The 22519-nt window shown below is 34.7% G+C and overlaps 1 protein-coding gene across 2 annotated transcripts in view; it reads right to left on the bottom strand.

Annotated features, from left to right (window-relative positions):
* Positions 1-22519, bottom strand: part of LOC108553089 (octopamine receptor beta-2R) — a 124028-nt gene that overhangs the window by 62035 nt on the left and 39474 nt on the right. For both annotated transcript variants that reach the window (XM_017907857.1, XM_017907858.1), the window contains exon 2: positions 20985-21048. The gene's annotated coding sequence lies outside the window, so the exon portion shown is untranslated. The remainder of the gene's footprint in view (positions 1-20984; positions 21049-22519) is intronic.

The raw sequence follows: 22519 nt of genomic DNA, 5'->3' as shown, positions 1-22519 counted from the left end.
TTTATCACTTCGTTTCCTGAAGAGATGAAGTTAATTAACTCGTAACATTCCTTTTGCTTGCAAAGCAACAAGTTACGTTCAATTTCCTGGCAATGATTTGCTACACCGAAACTATTTCGATTAATTTTCTCTTAATTTGCATCAACGACAAAGGAAATCTCCATCTCCCATTCATAGTACTTAACACGAGTACCATAATTCTGGCAGCGTTCATAATTCCGAATTTAAATTCGAATTAAAATCAATCGTAGTTATTCAATTATTCTAGCAAGCGTATCTCGTTATTACAATATTATAACCTACAAATTTTGTCAAGGTACTTCACGTGTAATCTCAAATATCTTGTATTATATATTAATTTTTAATACATTCGCATGATATGAGTACCAGAAATTTCTCGTTTAACTAGAATTAACAGTTCACGTCAGTTCACATACTTCTTATAACTAATATTATGAAATCACAATAATTAATTATTTAATTATAAGAAAATTTAATTGGATATTTAATTATAAGAAAATTATTATCGATTTTATTATATATGTACGAGCATCGATTTACGAATACAATTTAAAAGAATTTGGAGCGTCGCGATGCAGTCGCACGACATAACCTCAAAAGGTTTGTTACGCGATCAAATTTCACGCCCTAGTGTGGAAGCTGTATATAACGTAAAATGCTATGAACGAGGAAATTACGCCTCGGTGGAAGCTTTTTAATCATTGGGCCAATGGATTGGGCAGATTTTCATTAAAATCCTACTCGTCGTTTTAGACTTTTCGTCGCGTTATAATTAACCCGGCCACCCATGAAATCAAACGCCCCCTTTGATTCGATACCGGCCTTTATCGTCGTTTATTAAACTAAATACACGGCATTTCCTTCTATCGATTCACGTTCGTTCGGCTGTTCCACCTTTCTTATTTCTTTTTTAAACTTTTTTTCTTTATTAAACTTTTTTTCTCTTTTGCTTTTTTCTCATTTAATGCATTCCATCCCGGATAGCATACGAGTTCGCGAAAGTGAACCACGGAATTTATTGCTTCTGACCCTTGGTTTTCGTTCAATTCCCTTTTGACAGGTCTCTTTAAAGGGAAATTAAACGTTTGGGCCACTGAAACAACGAGATCTCGAAATTAAGTTTCGACTCTTGCGTTTCTTCCTTTTTCCTTTCCTTTCTTTTAAAAATTTTATTTCGTTCTTAGGTCACGTCGAGAGAGTGATTGGTAGCCAGATTGGTTTATGGGAATTTTCAAAGCTGCCTTTTTTCTTTCGCGAAAAGAAGAAAGTGTGTTCGGAAAAGAAGAGAATAAAATGACGAATTTTTTCCCTGGAATATACCGTGAATGGTGGCTTTTGAGAATTTGCTTGGCAAATTACTACTTTGTAAGGTAATGTATTTTATTTTATGTAATTTTATCTTCCATATAAAATATAAAGTGAGAAATTCTTTCTAGCCTTCTTTTCTTTTATCCTACTTTATAATGTTTACATTAATATTCCTTTCATAATATTTTCTTTGTGAACTTTCTTCTGTAATCATTCTTAAAATTGAAACGTAGAAGTTAATTTTTAAAACGTGCTTGAATTGTTTTTCCTGGCGAGACTTTCAATTAGTGTTCCTTTATGGTTCCCAAAGAATAATTAATACACGATATTTCGAGCTTCGTGTTATAATAATCGTATGAAAAATTTCAACACGCAAAATAAATATAAAATATATCCCAAAATTCCATACATTTTTCGTATATATTTTAATCGAGAAACAACTGACCTAAATTACCGAGACTGCTAATAACCCTTCAGAGTTTTGCGCCGTTCTGCAGCAGCCAGCTCAGGAAATTTATAATTGACGGAAAATGATTAAAAATGAAATCTCGTGCGTAAAAGTAAGCGAAATACCTGTTGATTTATCGATCGCCCAGGTGGCACAAAGGGAGAGCGAGCGCGTTAAGTTCCTCGAGCGAGAATTTTCCGCTCGTTGGAAATCGGCAGGCAAGATGTACGCGACGTGGTAACGATTAAACAAAGATAAGGCGCAATAAAAGTTCCAAAGATCGATCCAACTATGTTTGAAACGTTTTTCGCGCTATAATAACGTTTCCCAACTTCTCCAGCGGTGCAAACTCCTATCGATCGAAAGAACGAAGGCCCGGAACTTATTACTTCCTCCGATTTTACAATTCCCGTCGTTGTATTCGAGCTGGTATTGTTCTTAGAGCAGGATCTCGCCGGTAACTTTTCCCTTACAAAGCGCTTAACAAGTTTCCATCGGGCTGGGCTGGCCGACAGTGGAAGAGGATAAAATTTCATCGATGAGAATCGCGTCTTATTAGTTTCTTGAATTAAGTTTCAAATAATTCGCCCGTGGCGATTGCTGCGGCCGATTGAAAGTGTAAATTGATCAATTATTCGGGAAATACTAGTGTCAGTAGGTAGATTCTTCACCACGAATGGTATTCTTCAGACACAGATGATGAGATAAAAATGTTAGGTTAGATATAGGTTATGTTCGATATTAAGATAAATCTGACTTTTGTTTTTGGAAAAAAGACAGATATTTTATTATTCATATTTTATTGATAATTTAGGTTATATTAAGAAGGAAATCCTGAGTTTATTTTTCCAAAAAATATGCATTCTATATTACTCGCTTCTTATTGGGAATTCAGGTTATGTTCGATCATGAGGTCATCCAAATTTTTATTTTTCAGGGAGAAGTAATATTTTTATTAATAATTTTGAATTTTTATCATAAAATGGAATGATACGAGGTGTCATAAGAGAATAAATTAAAATTGATGTAATTTAGTATGGAAGAGTATAGTCATACGTTGTTCGATAACTTCAATCGAAATTAACCCTTTGCGCTCGAGAGACAAAATTCAGATAATGTAACGGTGTGCGAGGTATCAAAATGAAATAATTCTACGTGTTAATTATTATACGACTTCTTATTCACTGCTCAGAAAAATATCGTCAGCTTTGTGACAGAAAATCTTTGAACTCCTATTCCCCTTTAGCCAAAACATCGTCGAGTGTAAAGGGTTAAATCTGTTGGAATGGTACAGAATATATAATGGAAAATAAATTAAATTGTATTAAAATTTTCATTTTTTATTTCGTTCATTTTCTTTCCGTATATTTAACCATAATACGTGATGGGGCATATTTAACTATAATAAAAGGAGGAAGAAGTAAACCAGAGCTCTATAAGAATATCAAACATCTAAGAATGATCTTTCCACGGGAATCTTGCATTCAGTTCAAACTTTTATGCTGTACAAGTGCTCCGTAAAAATGGTGCATCTATGAATGAAGTATACCATGAGCGAGAAAAATCTCCCTACCGGAAAAAAGAGGGAAAGAAAGGAAAAAGAGGAAAATAGGACACGTCTGGAACATGGAATAATATACTTATCCAAGGTTAGTCTGATTGTGCATTCTAAACGAACAGTAGAAACGTTTCCTTTCTTCAAAAAATTGTACCTGTATTTTCCTGTCATGAAAATCTCCATTTCCACAAAATTAGAATTATTACACGTCTGGATAAAATTGAATATTACGTTATATATCGTAATAATTTACAATGTCTCTGATTAGATCATGAACATATACTCGGAACAAAATTTTATCTGAGATTTTGAATTTTAAAATAAATCAGAAATAGTCCTGGAGAATTTTGACCAATTTCTTGTTATTTTACGAGAATGAAAATTTTCATGGAAATGGAATTGACACGAAATCGAAGAAGGATGATAAATAAAGTCGAATTAATGTCCATTATTAATACACGAAACAGTTATGGTGCACGAGTGTCGATAACTACGTCCAGTAAATATAGTAGTTCGAATTCCAAAGTAAACGACACTTGTCTAAACAGTATAACTGACAGCCGTGTAAATTGCCAAATACGTCGATCACAGTTACAGGCTGAGCTAGTTGCACCATAAATTATCCAAACAAGCCATGAGCAAATGTCAATAGTCCGAAACGTGGATCCAGAATTTATCAAAGCTCAGCCCACACGTATGCTACAGTCTACGTTTAATGTAGCTAACGATAAGCAAATATATCCACCCTGGAACCTTCATAAATTTTACATCGTGCAAAGGATCATTAATCGTTAATAATTTTAGCTCAAATAACAACATGAGAAAACACCATTTTAATTAAAATTCAGCTTTCGTTTACTCTGTATCCACAGACTCAGCATTTAATTTTAGTAGACCAGAAAAGTTGAATTAGTCTGTACTTAGGAGGTGGGACTAACTCGGAGACACTGTCAAGCGTTTAGAATAATAGCTGCAACTAAAGTAACGAAGCTTCAATGTTCATTTATATGTAGGAATTGTAAGGTTTGAGAGCGAATGCAAGGGAACACTTGGGCCTAGCTAGCTGGCTATGGGCAATACAGAGCATTTTGTACATTTAGGAGGTAGGACTAACTCAGAGACACTGTCAAGCGTTTAGAATAATAGCTGCAACTAAAGTAACGAAGCTTCAGTGTTCATTTACATGTAGGAATGATAGGGTTTGAGAGTGAATGCTAGGGAACACTTGGGCCTAGCTAGCTGACGATGTGCAATACACAGCAGTCTAGGATTCAGGCTGAATGTTCAGAGTGACATCTAGATTGCACGTGGAAGGATTAGTGACCATGTGCAAGGATCAGATGAACGGGATATTTATGACTGTATCGAATGCAAGTGAAGAGCGAAAGGTGTCGAGTGTTTAGGCTACCCATGACCCATCGAGAGCGAGGCTATGAGAAATGCATGATTGAGAAAGAGAGCATGAGTATGACAACAAACAGAGTGCAACGTTTAGATGACAGTGCATGGGCTGTCATAAGACAGTCCTTTACGGAGATTGAAGAAGAGTCGATGCGAGAGTGCTAGTTGCATGATCATAGTTCAGTTATTAGTCTAGTCTTTTAGTTTCTACTTTACTCCTAAGTCTCTTTTAGCTCGTAATACAAATACATTGGAATAAACCAACATCTTCTATTCCTTATTTGCCAATTAAAAGTATCCCTACATAAATGCACATTCTTAACTTTTTAGTACATATGTGGAAATGCCTATGGTAATTTTAGACCCCTGCTATTAAATATATGCACATTCTTTTTTAATAAATATACAAGGTGTCCCAGCATTCCAAATCCCAAGTGGTGAGATCAGTTTGATTGGTTATATTGGAATAAACCAATATCTTTTACTCCTTATATAATATTTGCCTTATAATCAAAAGTATCCCTACATACATATATACATAGACCTCTAATTCACCAGAGAAACTGAACCATCCTGTACATTTCTATGAGATGGATTTCAGAGAAGATCCATAAGATCCAGTTCAGTGAAGTGTCAAACCTGCTGACAGCTATGGACTCTTAGAGTGTCATTTCACTGTAAGATACCATAATCAGTAAGATCCCATTGGTCTCGGCCATTTTAACGAATCGAACATCGAGCTCCATTCACCGATTGGCCACGATAGATCCAATGGACCCAGAAGCCTTGTGTCCGATTTCCTGCACGATGAAGTACCCCGGGACAATAATCCTGCAACGCGAGATGGCACCTCGAAGCACCTTGGTGGAGTAACAGCTAGATTGGATTACTCGCTGGATAGTTCTCCATTGTCTCCGACGAAGCTACCAATCTACTTCAGGAAATTAACGGGTCCCCGTAGATTTTTCCGTCCTGACTACCGTGAAAATCCGCGAAAAATTTACTCCAACTGTTTGGTAGCTATAGTACCCCCGGGAAAGAAGATTAAATGAAAGTTTGAGGGAAAATTTGGCAGCTTACTGAAACTTTCGTAATTCCTCGTGAAGTTTTTCAGGCGGATTCTAATATTTCTATTATTTGAAAATTAATTAATTAATTTAAAATCATGTACAATTAATTTCTATTTTATTCGAGTCTGAATTTATATGAATTTATTAATTTATATGGGCAGATTTTCGTTTTTAAATTTCAGTTTCCTTAATTTACCTCTTCGCATTTAAAGGCGTGTTCCTATTGATATAAATGAAACAATTGAAGTGATCCGGTTTTCAATTCGAGGAAAATTCTAGGGAAATTCTAGGGAAATATTTAAATACCGTGATCGATAGCAGATTTCGGTTAAAGGAACTGAAAAATCGTGCTTCTCGGACGTCGCCGTTCTTCCCAGCCAAAGTGATCTTATTTAAATGAATTATGCAAATTCCCATTGAAATTTCTCTGCAGCTACTATAGTCACGAAGGATTCTTCCGAACAGACATTTGGAAACTGCCCGAAAACTGTTTCCTCGTTCCGCGAAAATATTCCACGAACGGAGCTTAAACCATCTCACTGTGGCCCCAACCAATTATTACAGAATTAATCATAAGGAGCCGTACGTTCTACGAAAACGTTAGATCCATGCAAATTTCCGAATTATTCAAATCTGCCGGGTATAAATTCCGCCAGATGTCGCTCTCTCCGTCCCGGAAGCGTCGCTCCTGTACCAATCTTCCACGTTACGTCAACTTTATTTCGAAATAAAGTACATTGTACCTCTTTTCTCCCCCTTTCCCTCTTTCGTGACTGTTTCTTTCGTTTCCCTTTCTCGTTTCCGAAAAATTGTTAAACGCGATTCCAAAGTTGCGAGTATAAATCGCGATAAGAATGGCGATTCGTTCCGTTTTCCTGGCGAAGCTAAACCGACGTAAATGCTCTTTACGAGATCCTCTACCTCGAAGGCATAATATTTTATTGTTATTGCTCCTTTCGAGGGTTCTAGACGCAACCGTTGTTTTTTATTACATTATCGTGCCTGTTCCCCGGGGCAGCAAAGATAAGGGTAATTATTCGTGAATTACGAGAATACTCTCTTTTTAATTCGGTTCCTCGTTCACCTTCTCTGTAACTCGATTTTTTGGGGTTATTATGGGCTACGGAGTTGCGATGGATTGTACGTGTTCGTGAGAGTATGAAGGGTCGTTATGGTTGCTATTTGGGTAGTTGTATGACTGTAATTATACTATAGTAGTTACTATGATTTTTGGAAATAACATGGCTTTGGAAGTAGGTTTACAGAAATATTTAATTTCTTTTCTTTCGGGATTTTTGGAAGAAGGTTTTTAAAAATATTTAATTTGTCCTCTTTTGGAACTTTTGGAAGGTTTTCAAAGATATTTAATTTGTCTTATTTTGGAAATTTTAAAAGTAGGTTTTTAGAAATATTTATTTCGTCTTCCTTTGGGATTTTTGGAAGAAGGTTTTTAAAAATATTTAATTTGTCTTCTTTTGAAAATTTTAAAAGTAGGTTTTTAGAAATATTTATTACGTCTTCCATTGGGATTTTTAGAAAAAGGTTGTGAAAAATATTTAATTTGTCTTCTTTTGGGATTTTTAACAGAAGGTTTTCAAAAATATTTAATTTATCTTCTTTTGGGATTTTTTAATAGAAGGTTTTCAAAAATATTTAATTTATCTTCTTTTAGAATTTTTGGAAGAAGGTTTTCAAAAATGTTTAATTTGTCTTCTTTTGGAATTTTTGGAAGGTTTTCAAAAATATTTAATTCGTCTTCTTTTGGAAATTTTGGAAGAAGGTCCTCAGAAATATTTAATTTGTCTTCTTTTGGAACTTTTTCTATCTAAATTCATTTACATATATCCAGGTTTTGAATTTATTTTGATTTCTATCACGAATGAGGTAAGGTAGGCTAAGTTTGAAGAAGATATTGAATATGTCTCCTCAGTTATTTTTGAGATTGAGATTAATATAGGTGCCTCATACTTTAATCTTTCTATTTTAATTGTCAATTTTTTCATTTTTTCTTCTAATTCTCCCTGTTTAATTCTATCTCCAAGAATTTTTTGGTTTTTCATTTTGTAAGGAGTAGTGTCCCCTATGGGGCACTAAAAACAGAAAAAAATATAAATAAAATTACGTTGATTTTAATAAATGAATTAATGAAATGGAAAATATACACGAATCGATACTGGTAAGAGGAATGGGAAAAAGCAAAACTCTAATTGGCCGGAAGGGGGTTGTAGATCGGCGGGGGGTATTTGTCGAAACAATAGCATGACGCTGGAAATCAAATGATCGAACGTTTCATCGGGAAGCAGTTAACGCGGAAAATCAATTCGCAGACGAAACAATCGGTGTTCGTCCCGAATTGCTGTGAATATCGATTCTCAACGAACCGACCCCGTGCACGCGAACGCTCGAACCCCGATTTAAAAGTGTAATTTCGGGGTGATGCTTCGAGGAAACTGGAGGACCTTCGAACGCGTGAATCCCCGTGCATCTTCGAACAATGGAAAATTCAATGAGAATTGCAGTCCGGGGTGTACCATTTGATTGAGAATTCTGGTCTTGGAATCTCGTCGTTGGTCTCGTAACTATTTCCAAAATAAAATTTTCCGATAAAATACCTGCCAAATATTTATTTAATAAACACTCGTTTTCAATCAGATGAATTTTAAAAAATTTTTAAAAATTCTTAAAACTTGGAGTCTGATATCTCTTCAGATATTTATTACATCTTTGACAATAAATATTAGATAAGGTTCATAATATAAATTTGTATTATATTATGACAATTATAATTATATATTATATTAATATATATTATGATAATTTATAATTATAAATTTGTAATTCATGTCAATTTATATTTCGTGAGCTGTGAATGTTTACAATTTTAATTTAAAAAATTATTATAGTGTGTTACGTTGTTGTGTAATTTTTATTAATAAATTATTGGCAGGTGTCTCTTGGTGGATTAAAAATTTCAGCGCGTCTAACTTGTGTTTGCTTGTTCCCAGGAAAATTAGCTATTAAAAGCAAAAATGGAAGAGAGAGTTGTATGGATATTAAAATAGCAGCGATTTATTCCTGTTACTCTATTATTGTACTAGACAGATTGAGTACTTACAAACGTGGATGTCACATTGTATTGAAGCTTTTCATTAGATGGTTCTACTAGTATCGCTAGACCAATACAACGAACGGATAATTTGTTAATATTTGAATGGAATCAGTCGCGGGAATGCCCCGCAAATAGACAATTGACTATAAGCTGAACTATAAGAACACGATAAAAAGTACTACCTTGACCTTCCGTACTTATTATAGCAACTGCTGTATAATGAAGAATCAAAGTGGCCTTCGCGAACAGTTGTAAACACTCGAACATGTTTTATCGAGGGAGTTGATGAAATAACCGACAAAGAAATTTTTTTGAGGTTAGGAAGTACTATTAAAGTGGTATAAAATTAACTATACAGAGTTCGAAAGTAGTAACGCTTGAAGTACGAAGTATTAAATATCAAATAATTACGATTCTTCCATAGAGCATAGAATTATGAAAATGAAATTTCTGATTGTATTTGTAAAATCATTTTTAATTACACTAATTATTTTTGATCGTATTAGAAACTAAAATGATTTCCCTAATAAATTATTATCATTTTAGTAGACTACTGATATCAACAAATTAAAAAGAATATTTAAAAAATTCTTACTGATTTTTACTTAGAACTCTATAAATAAATAAATATTTAAATCGTAATTAAAAATGAAACTTAACATAATTCCTCGATTATTACAACAAAAATATATTTTCATACTCTTATTTATTAATCTTATAATCCTAAAATGAATTTGTCCTTATTTTTACCTATTTTGTAATGAATTTTTCCCTACTTTTACTTAGAACTTTATAAATAAATATTTAAATCGTAATTAAAAATAAAACTTAACATAATTCCTCGATTATTACAATATAGTATATATTCATACTCCTATTTAATAATCCTATAATCCTAAAACGAATTTGTCCTTATTTTTACCTATTTTATAATGAATTTTTCCCTATTTTTACTTAGAACTCCATAAATAAATAAATATTTCAATCGTAATTAAAAATGAAACTTAACATATTTACTCAATTATTATAACAGAAGAATATTTTCATACTCTATTTAATAATCTTATAATCCTAAAATGAATTTTTCTTTTATCAATTTAATTTTCTTTCATCTAATATACATATACATATATATATAATTTTAAGTAATAAATATTTAGATTTGTCTAACTATAATAATCAAGAAAAATCAGCATGAAATCCTCGATTAATAGGAAATCAGTAACAATGCTATTAGAGCAAATGAGTAATTTATTATCAATCTATCAGGTCATATCACGCCGCGAATGGGACTTGTTCCCAACCCGATGGCTTCATTCAGCCTAGCTGCCCTATGACACGCTGTCAGCGTTCCAAGCCTCGCATTATGGCGACAGAACCTTGAGCTCGCGCGACGATATTCGATTATTGCCGTCGCTTATGCAGCCGTTTCCTCGAGAACACAGGAATTCCAGGGCGATCAGTAATTGCCTTCCAGCTGACGCGATAACCGAAGAAGTCGCGTCGCGATACTCTGGGGTGAAGATAAAACGAGAACTCGCGTGACACCCGAGAAATATTCCATATCTAACGACGCGCTGACAGGTCACGAAAATATGATCCTCGAATCGCATATATCGCACCCTCTGAAGCTGATACGTTTAATTCTGTTATTTCATAAATAAGAATCGAATGGAATCTTAAAGGGCACTCGTACTGTAATCGTTAACATTGGGATATCAGTGCGGGTCACTAGGCTCACCGGGGAACCCCTATACAGGAGTTCCTAGACCTTCCAATAGCTGTCAAAAATATGTTATTGACGATATTCCGTGGAATCTAATCGAAGATCAGTGTTGATTTCATTCCTAAATGAGGCTTTGAAAGGAATCCCAAGGGTCTCTACACTCCTTAGCCCCTAGCATGCCAAGTTAGGGTCACCGGAGAGCGCCTACACAGGAGTTCCTAGACCTTCCAATAGCTGTCAAAAATGTATTATCGACGATTTGCCATGGAATCGAATCGAAGGTCAGTGTTGATTTAATTCCTAAATGAGGCTTTGAAAGGAATCCCAAGGGTCTCTACACTCCTTAGCCCCTAGCATGCCAAGTTAGAGTCACCGGAAAGCGCCTACACAGGAGTTCCTGGACCTTCCAATAGCTGTCAAAAATACATTATCAACGATTTTTCCATGGAATCTAATTGGACATCATTGGTGATTTAATTCTTAAATGAGATTTTGGATGTACCAGTGAAAGGAATCCCAAGGGTCCCTGCACTCCTTAGCCCCTAGCATGCCAAGTTAGGGTCACAGGAAAGCCCCAAGATACCAATTCTTGAACCTTTCAATCCCTGTTACGAATACCTATATCGTCGCCAAGTTTCCCACGCAATTTACTACTGTGGGAACAAAACTTGGAACAAACAGGAAGAAAGAGAAACTCGAATAACACAGCTCCTGAAAGAGAAAGAATTACAACTGCGAGGAAGTGCTGTAGGTTAGCGGTGTGTTGCGAAATAATTAATAGCGAGGTAAACTTCAGGCTCTAGAACAGGTATTAAAGATTTGCAGGGAAAACATTATTAATTGCGGTATATTTTACGTATTATAACAATTAAGATGGAGTTTAATAATAACGAAAATTCGAAGAAAACTCGAGGAATTATATATGACGAAAATTGCTACTGGAAGGATCACGACGGGGTGCAGTGATGAAATAAAGTTGGGAATAGAGGGACCGGAAGAGACGCGGAGAAATAGCTTCCTTGGACCTCGACGTTGCGCGTTCTCGTGACTTCCTCGTTCGCAATGAAATTCTCCCGGCGAACGGTATTAAATTTTTTTCCCTGTCAAGGGCACATATTTCGCCAACGAGAACGGCAGTAATAAGGCGGGGAATTTTACCCTGGTTATGGACGAATGCATTCATTGATTGGCGTCGTTGTTTCAGCCTGATAGCCTATGCACGTTACGAACTTAAAAATGCGGACACTTTTAACCACGAACTCGTAGAAAATTTATTTCGTTCTAGTATCGACGAGATAATTGAATTTACTTGTCACCCAATCGGAATAATTCTTTCCACGATGGATTAATAAAGTCCGCGAATAATATAGTATATCGCTTGGCTGTCCACTTTGTCTATGCTCACTCTAGGCGTAGGGTCTGATAAAGAACTCTATTGTGTCCGCGAAGAACGCTGGAACGCTCTTTTACGGCCCTGTAGTCAAGAATTCCTATTATTTTGATCAACGAATGCCTGGGAATTGTGAGAATAATATTTATTAGAAATGTCAGGGTTTCGAATGAAACGGGGGATCGAACAGAAGGCTAATAAGTGCTGCAGTATCTCGATGAATGAACCTTCGCTTAATCTTAAGGGTATTAATATTTTAAGATCTCTAACTGAAATATGCACACCGTGAAAATTTATTTATAAATGTACAAATCGGAAAATATTGGGAACCTTGGTATATACTATAGTATTTGGTGTTATTTCGAATATCTACGGGAGAAAGATACAGGAGATTTATATTTGTTTATCAATGCAAATAACAAAAGCAATAATTAAATTGATGATATAAAAGTTTGTTTATTAATATTAAATATCGAAGATTTCTATACTTAATTTGGAAGCACCAACGAATCTCAAGTCTATCAGGACATTTTATTAGCGACACTAGCGCCATCGTTCTCGTTAACTCCGTCATCACCCTCTCCCAACAAATTCAAATTAATTCGCATATCTTAATTTTAAAAGACAATTTTACCTTGCCCTAAAAATATTAAGTTCCAATACAATCAATTCATAATATGATTATAAATTTATCAGCTCCTCGTATCCCAAGTATGTAATTAAACGATTTCAACGACACTAGCGCCATCGTTCTCATCAAAACCGCCATTACTCCCTGCCAACGAATACAAATCGATTTTTGCTTTTAATTTTAAGAAACTCATTTTACCTTTCACCAAAAATATTTAAATCCTGTCAATATATTTCGAAATTTGTCAGTTCCTCGTGTTCCAATATTATTATTGACACTAAATCTACCATGGCCTAAAGAACTGTTTTTAAATCTGTCATTTAAAATTTCTTATTGAACTTTATGGTCTTAGCCACTCGTTTTCATAATTTTTCTTTCAGTACACATGCAGCACTCAATTATTCAGAGTTTTATTTTATATCTTTTTCAAAATCTTACTGCTTTCTCGTTGTGGTAGGTTTGACGTTAAGCGACACTAGCGACACCAGCGCCATTTTTCTCATCGTAACCGTCATGCCTCGCAACGAATTTAAATTGGCAAAGGAAGGTGGGCTTGTTTGAAATCTCGTTACATCTCATTAACGAGAACGGAAGATCCCGTGGATGTATCGGCAAAGGAGGATTCAGGCTGGCGGAGGTCGACTCGTCAAGAGTCGCGGCCCGATGCAACGGGGAAAAATCGATTAACGGCGATGACAGGCCCGTAACACGCGAGTAATCCGCTCGTGCGGTGTTTACACGCGATCCGTCCATCGGAAGGACGTATTTGCATGTGAACGCGCGGAAAATCCGAGCTTCCGACTTGATTTCAAAGGCATTACAACGACCATTCTAGATACTGAACACCTGTTGTGATTCTCTCAGACTCCGCGGCCATTTTACCCCCCTTACTTCCGCAAGAAATTTCGATGTTTGCCGACCGATTTCGAATCACGTTACGGACAATTTCGAAACTTTCAATTCGCTTGGCTTTGCCCGCTTTCGGATGGCGAATTGAACCAGTTGGTCTCGGTTTTCCGCGAATTCCAAAGATATTGCGTTTGCCATTTGTTTTCGTTATTTGGCGATTTTACTTTATTTTATTATATTTAATTTTATCAATTTTATCAATTTTATAAATATTTAATTTTATTCTTCGAATTTTTCAGTTCCTTTTATTCTTAAAATTCGTAATTTTTCGCGATTGAACTTATTTTGGTCCTAGTGAAATAGTTCTAGTGAAATAAATCTAGGGAATTAGTGGACGTATTATGAATTGTCGATATCCAAATACTTTTTCCCATAAATTACCAATTTCTTTCTTTAAATTGTCTAGTATCTCGTTGTTTTCTAATATTTTGTAATTAATTACGCGAGATATTTTAATATTGGTAATCACATTTTCTGTTTTCGTCGCAAAATTCCTTTTCATCTCTGTACCAAAGAGGTTTTCAATTTCAAGAGTGTCATTAGGACACGGAATTCCCGAATTTTTCTTATTTCGAATAATTTCTCTGGCAAATGGGAATTTGTCAAATTTTGTGAACTTTCCAACGACATGCACGTTTACGAGCGTTTCACCGTGCAACGTCTCTCAAAGCGACATCCAGTTGGCCGTGGCTGCAGTCACGAGTCGCCATTATCAGCGGATTTCCCTCGTTGAGCAAACAATCGATCCAGAAACGAACTCTTTCTAACGAGAGACACTTCTAAAGGGTCTCCTCGTAGCAATTCAAACAAGTCCCAGCTAGGACTCGCCCGTAATCGGTCGATTAACACGGGACATCGACGCATCGGGGAAAGTCCCGAGCGATCGTTAAGCCCGTTTCCACGGCGGGCGACAGTGTGGCGTCGGGACGAGAGGGGTACGCTTAACCCTTTTGCGCTCGACGATTTTTTGGCTAAAGAAGGATACGAGTTGAAAAATTTTCTGCTATAAGGCCGATGATATTTTTTGAACACTGAATAAGAAATCGTATAATAATTAACACGTAGAATTATTTAATTTCGATACCTCGATATTAATTGATATACCAAATTTAAAATAATTCAAGAGCGTGCGAGGTATCGAAATTAAATAATTCTTTGTGGCAGAAAATTTTTCAACTCGTACCCTTCTTTGGCCGTAAAATCGTCGAGCGCAAAGGGTTGAAGCTAGCAAAGGGGACAAAATTGTTCCTGATATTTATTTTATTCGGATAATTGCTAAAAATATTCAGATATTTTTGACGAAATGAACGTTGACTTTTATTCGAACAGGAACGTGATTATATTAATTTATTTATCTTTATCGGACCATTGCAATTATTATTAATAATTATATTATCCTTTTTCACGTGTAGCAATATTACTTCCTCTGTAAATATTTGCATATATGAATTGTTGATATCGGAGTTGAATACAAATTTTTAAAACCTAGTTTTCATACAAATTTAATGCGACAATATTGTCCAATCCTTTACGAACATAACCTCAATCTCCTGAAATTCGTTTCTCTTTCAGGAAACTCTCTTTCTCTCTGTGTTTAAAGGAGAGATTAAGATCGAAACTCGATATCTGTGTTAAATTAATAGGATAAAATGTACTAATTCGCTATGCTTGATAGGAAGTTGATTATAAACTGCAGAAATTGTTGTAATTCGGAAAGCTTTACTACGCGAAGGTTCCGTGCTGTCTCGTCGTTTGCACGTACAATGGATCCATTTTGGAAACGAAGTGGTAATTACTACAAGAATCACGCAAGTCAGATCCATTATGGTCCGCAAGAGACGCGGCAAATCCAGTTACTCGACAAAGGGACAGGGACGGACATAATCGCGCCGTTGAAGGTCCTTGGTTCCGTCTATTTCTGCGAACGTTAGCGAAACACGAGGAAAATTCAATTCGGAAGATCGAAATCTCTCTGACTGTTCAAAGGAACACGGGAATCCATCGGTATTCGTCGACTCGCTATGGCCATTGGTAATTCTCGTTTGGTCCGTTTAAGCCTTCTTGATTAGGATCGCTGCTCACGAGTTCTAAGAGTTCTCATTTTGATATGAAAATTCCCGTATTTTGTAAAACGTTGCATGTGATATTATTTTTAAAACTCCTGACTGTGATTTTCTCAATCACCTTTGGAAATTTTCTGTAAGAAAATTACTAAGAAAAAGCTAATAAATAATTAAACTATGCTAATTTTATTTTACTCGACAAAATAAGTATCTTCGAAGTTAGATGAACTAATTGTAATAATGAATTGTATGGAATTATAGATAATCTACGACCATAATATTTATTACGACGAAGGAAATGAAACAAAGAAATTTATATAATTTTTATTATAATAATAATGACCAATTTTTATACTAGGTTTAAAATGATAAATTAATCCCTGATTGAGAATATAATTTTGTTAATTGTTAGTTGAGAATGTAACTTCGAAATTGGAATATTGTAATTGATTAAATGGACGTGAATAATTATGGAAATAATATAGAAAGTAAGGAAGTATTATATTTTTCAGTTAATATTTTCTAAGAGGAATTTTCTTTGCCCACGAGTAAAGAAGTTTCCATCGATTATGGTTTAAAGTCATGGCATAAAGTTCGAAACTAATAGTTGCTATAAGTAGACTGTTCGATATCGAGTTATAGCGAGGTGATAAATAAATAAAACGGAAATTACGAAATACAGGTAAATGGGTATGTAACATTATAGAAGCTCGAATTTTATATGAGAAACGAGAAGTATGTAATTTCAGCAGCACAACATGTGCAAATACACGTGGAAATAAATATATCGTTATAAATATCATTTGAAGCCCACTAAATACGGAATTTTGTAACAAATGTTCCAAATTTGCGAAACCATGTACAGCTATACAGTAACGCGTACGATATTTATCGTGCTCATTATATCTGGAAAATTTCAATTTGTAAGCAACTCGAGAACGAACGAGTTCCAGTGAAGCATAAAACGAAGCAGGCAATGTATTCCCACAGACCGAGGAAAATTCGTATCTGTAAATTAGAAAATTTCGAATGTTTCCATTTCGATATCTAACATAAATGACACGGATAAAATACTAGATTGTAATCTGCAGAGAAAATGATTAATAAACTTCTACTTTTGCTTCGAGCAATTCCTATCTTGCAATTTAAAAAATACCGATGAAGTGTATCGTCCCTTCATGCAAATCCACCATAAGATCAACCACCTAAAAGTTATTAACTTGAAAACGCAGCTTCCTTTCGTGCAAATCCACCATAAGGCCAGTCACTTAAAAATTAGCAACTTGAAAATACAATTTGCTTTCGTGCAAATTCACCTTAAGGTCAGCCACCTAAAAATTGTCAACTTGGAACAGCAATTTTCTTTCATGCAAATCCACCATAAGATCAGTTACCTAAAAATTACTAACTTGAAACGTAGCTTTCTTTCATGCAAATTCACCCTAAGATAAGTCACATAAAAATTAGCAACTTGAAAATACAATTTGCTTTCGCGCAAATTCACCTTAAGGTCAGCCACCTAAAAATTGTCAACTTGGAACAGCAATTTTCTTTCATGCAAATCCACCATAAGATCAATTACCTAAAAATTATTGACTTGAAAACGTAGCTTCCTTTCATGCAAATTCACCCTAAGACCAGTCACATAAAAATTATTAACTTGAAAACGCAGCTTCCTTTCGTGCAAATCCACTATAAGGCCAGCCATCTAAAAATTGGCAGCTTGAAAACACAGCTTCCTTTCGTGCAAATTCACCTTAAGGTCAACCATCTAAAAATTGTCAACTTGAAAACGCAATTTTCTTTCGTGCAAATCTACCATAAGGCTAGCCACCTAAAAATTGGCAACTTGAAAACATAACTTGCTTTCGTGCAAATCCACCATACGATCAGTCACCTAGAAATTATTGACTTGAAAACGCAGCTTGCTCTCGTGCAGATCTACGACATGGACAGTATCAGCGAAACACATGATCTTTAGGAACGGTACTCTTGACACCAAGAAAAGCAAACTCCGATCTTGAAGATCTCTATTTAAATCTCCATGCATTCGCAGCACCGTCGACCAAGATCACCAAACACTCGTAATCTATCGATAGAGAAATAAACTGTCTCTTAAAAACCCGCCGCAATCACTGCCAGGCAGCATCGAATCTCATTATGCCACGCGTATTCGAAATCTCGACTGGAGAATTTATTTCACGGATTATCGTTGGTGATGGAGTTTTTGACGTGAATGAATTTTTGCTCACGATCAGTCATTTCGAGCTCACGCCGGCTGTTTGATGAAATAAACAGCGCAGGATGCCGTTGGAAACGGAACCGTCGACCGCGAAATGGCTGCTTAATGGCGGAGTTTAAAGAGCCCAGTGACGTGTGCTAAAGAGGCGCTAACAGCGCCACCACCGGCTACCCGTTTTATTATGACCTATGACTATTCGATTGGCCATTATTCACTTGAGAGGAATACCCACTCTCTTCTGTGTATATACGACACTCGAATCGGGACGTTCCGTTCCGACGAGTCGAAGATGGCGAAATTTTCTCCAACCATAGCTTGTTCTGGTATTCGAATTTTTAGGTCGAGTGGATGGTCTCGAAACGTGAAAAATCACGATGTGCAGGGGACAATTGGAGATACTCAGGTTTGTCGATAGTGGGGAAAATTAGGAACTCCGAATTGGAAATACGAAAGATCGAAAATCGAGGGCAAGGAAGTTTTAAAATGGAAGTCAGATGATTTGGAAATATGGGATTTCGATATTTCAATGTCGAGGGGGCAGAAAGTTTTTGGTTGTATATTTGGAACCTGCTTCGAAGCAAGTTTGGGGTCTCAAACTGGGGAATTTTAAAACTACTGATATCTTTTCGTAGAAAATTTGTTGAAAATGCGATGAAGTTGCCTCTGAAAAGCATCTGGTTCTGGTAATTTTTATCAAATGACAGTTTACAGAGTTGAAAAGAAACATGAAAATAATAGAACCTGGGAAAATAAACGAAAAAGACAGCAAAAAATACAGAAATCTAGAAATTCGAAAAATAAAACACTTTTAAAAGCAAAATCTACATATTCTACGAACGAAAATATAACCTAAAACTAAAAAGAACGACAATTATAAAAACCTCTTCAAAAGAATCGAGAGAGTATTTGTAAAAAGTGTAACGCATATTTCGTATAAATTTTTGAAATTTTAATACAAACGAATTTTCTTTTCTCTTAAATTTTTGTTTAAATTATCATTATTTCCAATCATTGCGAAGTGCGACCAATTTAATATTCCACATATTTCATTCCCATATTAATATTTATTTTTAATATTCCTCCAATTACGAAAAAAAATTTTAATTTAAAAAACGACGCAACGGTGTAACATTTTAATAATAGTTCGTCGTTAACCCGGCCATAAAATCGTGGCGTAGAACGTTAATTTAGCAGAATTCAATAACATCATGCTCCGAACAATTTTCAAAGTATACTAATACTTCCGTTAAATCACGCAAGGTTGCATGAACACCGCGTGCACGACATTATTTAATAACATTTTCCTCGCAATACCGAACTGCAAAACATTAATTCCCTGTAACTTCCTAACGAAAACATGTTTTCGATAATTCTCGAACGTTGTTCGTCATCGTTAGCCGATAAAACGGTTAAACGCTGACCGTTGATTTTAAATCGTATAATCGCGCGCGTTACACTCGTGCGCCGCGCACGTGCGCTGCTATCGCTTTCCAGCGTTCCCATAGTCCCTTTCGTACGTTCGCTTTGTTGCAACTTTCTCCACGCTATTTAATTCAATTATTCCGAGCAGATAAATAACTCGGTTGCGAATACGTAAAGTTACCAGTGATATTTTTCGCTTCAAATATTATCATACATTATGTTACTCGAGTGGCGGCGATCACTGTCTCCAGTTCAGATCTAACTAATCAGAACATAACCTAAAAATGTAGTCGGATAACGGGAGATGTTTTATTACGTATACTCGTAATTTATTTATTATTCTTTGAGATTCTTTTTCAATTTTGAAAAGTAAGTTAACCCTTTGCACTCGGGGACTTTTTCCTTACAGGAAAATAGTAATTCGAAGACTTTCTGCCATAAAATCGACGATATTTCTAAAATTGTAAATAAGAAATCGTATGCAATTTAAGACGTAGAATTATTTTATTTCGATATTCCACGCATCGTTGGGTAATTGTAAATTTGATATATTAATATGCACGAGATACGAATTTTTGAAGATTCCATTAAAATTTTTCGAGGTTTCATAACCTTAATCCCTACAGTTTTGTGATCTTTGTTAATTCGATTTTTACGTTCAACCCTTTGCACTCGGCGATTTTTTCGTTACAGGAAAATAGTAACTCGAAGACTTTCTGCCATAAAGTCGACGATATTTTTGAAAAATATCCTAAAATATGGTAAATAAGAAATCGTTTACGAATTAAAACGTAGAATTATTTTATTTCGATATTCCAAGCATTGTTGGGTAATTTTGAATTTGAAATATTAATTAACATCGATCTTTAGAATCTGATTAAATGGCTGCTGAGGGTCTTTAAGTCAAAGTTCAAAGTTAATTCAAAGTCCTTAGAACTTTGTTCTTTTCGTAGATTTAATTATAACTTTTTAATATTTCATAACCTCGATCTTTCTAATAATACTTATAGGTTCGTTTCTAAGTTGGAATATTTTTCATAAATTATTTTTCCACGATTGCTTTTTCGAAGTTTCTGTTTCATTATAGTTTCTATTTAAAGAAATTAATAGACATTGAAATGTGCCAAATTTAATTTGTTCGGTTCGCTCTTTTTCATCGTCAAACACGTTTCTCTCACTTTTCAAATAACTTTCGCGAAATAATATAACTTTTTATGGAATTTAATTAGTATCAAATTGTGGCATGCACGTAAAATTCAATACTGCGGTTCATAAAGCGATAGAGTTTTCAAAAGATTGACTTTGCCTTTTCCGAGATTAAATCATTTTCGACGAAATTAATATGTAGCCTCTAAACTCGTGTTCTGAATTATGGCAGGCCATTATCTCGTGTAATGACATAATCCCTATTGGCGATGTATATTGAGACAAAGACAATGAGTCGAAGAAAGCTTCCATGTATGTTTTCCGTATCTGAGTACTATCTATCGAGGTTATGTTATCTTTGGTATACTTGCTTCCTTTTATTAGTCTCATATTTTCTCTATCTTATAGAAATATCTCTCTCGCTAGATATATTTCTCTCTAGCGTATTCAAAAATACGATAGTGACTAATTAAATAGAATATTAAAGGTATAAATTCGCATTTTCAACGTTTTCGAGGAAATACTTTAGGCTGTACTCACAATGCTATAGGATGCTCATTATCCACGTGCTGTTCGATTTAATTCCAGGGTATCCAAACAGTACCTGAAACAACAAAAGACAAACATTTAATTGGAAAACGATTTAGATTTTATATAATTACACTGTACAACACGTTATAACCTTCTTTGTAATTTACAATATTTATTAGATGATTGTTGTAGATAATTCTTTACTTTCTTGAACACGAATCCGTAATTGAAATCGTTCTAATAAATTTCTTTAAATTATTTATGATTTCAAACAGTTTCGTTATTCGATATATAAATAAAAATGAGGTTTTAATATAAGCTCGTTAAAAAATAAGATCACAACTTGCTTTTAAGATAAGAATGGATCTACCAATGTTTTTACTTACGTGTGCAATACTTTGTTTTAGCCATAAATACAGAGGAAATAAAAATATTTTGATAAACATGTACGTGTGATGGAAATTTATCTTATGGAAGTGCAAATATAGTTATAATTTATAAAAATGTATAAATTATCGAATTTATGATTAATAACCAATTAAAATTGTTAATAGCAAATTGTGCACAACGTAAGTTTATAATAAAAGTGAAAAAATTAATAATTTATTGACTATTACTTGAACTTACAACGCACTTAAGTTTACAATGTATCAATAATTTGCAAAAAGTGTATAAATTATTGCACTGACTGTTAATAACAAATTAATATTGTTAATAACAAATTTTCCACAACGTGTATTTGTAATGAAAGTGAAAAAATTAATAAATTATTGGCTGTAAGAGCGGAAAATTAATAATTAATAAAATCAGCGAAGATCGAAAATTTCCGATCGGAGTGGGGGGCTCGGCCGATCGACGGCTATATAAGGGGCGACGCGACGCAGGTCAAGTCAGTTGTCGGTTCGACTTCGCGAGTGTAACATATAAATTTTCGTAGTGCGCGAGGGGTGGGGGTCCGAAGTGAGCTTGGGGCTAACCACCCCACCCTCACCCCACCCCATTAAACCATTTACTAATTTTTTTTTTGTTTTCAGGTATTAATAATTTATTTTTATTTTCAGGTGCTAATTATTTTATTTTCTTACAGATTTTAATAATTTTTTATTTTTTCAGATTTCTTCTTGGTTTTTATTTATTTCTATTTGAGAATTCGAATATTTCGTATAATATTCTTTCTTTTCGTTTCAGGTTTTAATTATCTTTCTTTTTTCAGATTCTATTTCTTTTATTCTAGGTTTCATTGTTTGTGCATTCGAGTATTTCGTACAATATTCGAATGCTTCGTCGTTGGTTTATTTCTATATCATCGTTGGCTAGATCAATGGCTATTCAGTGGCCATTGTCCACTCTCTTAAATAATTTAACAATAATTTCTTCTTGCAGATTTTATTTTTTTCATTCTATGTGTCTTTGTTTCAGCATTCGAGTATTTCGTATAATATTCGAATGCTTCGTCGTTGGTTTACTTATGTCTCATCGTTGGCTAAATCTTTCCTTTCACAAATTTTACGACTTCCGTTCGATTTGTTTTCGTTAGAGCGTTC

This window comes from Eufriesea mexicana, unplaced genomic scaffold (assembly GCF_001483705.2).
Source record: "Eufriesea mexicana isolate 0111107269 unplaced genomic scaffold, ASM148370v2 scaffold9269, whole genome shotgun sequence".
Taxonomy (NCBI): Eukaryota; Metazoa; Arthropoda; class Insecta; order Hymenoptera; family Apidae; genus Eufriesea; species Eufriesea mexicana.
This window is presented reverse-complemented; position numbering and strand designations above follow the sequence as displayed.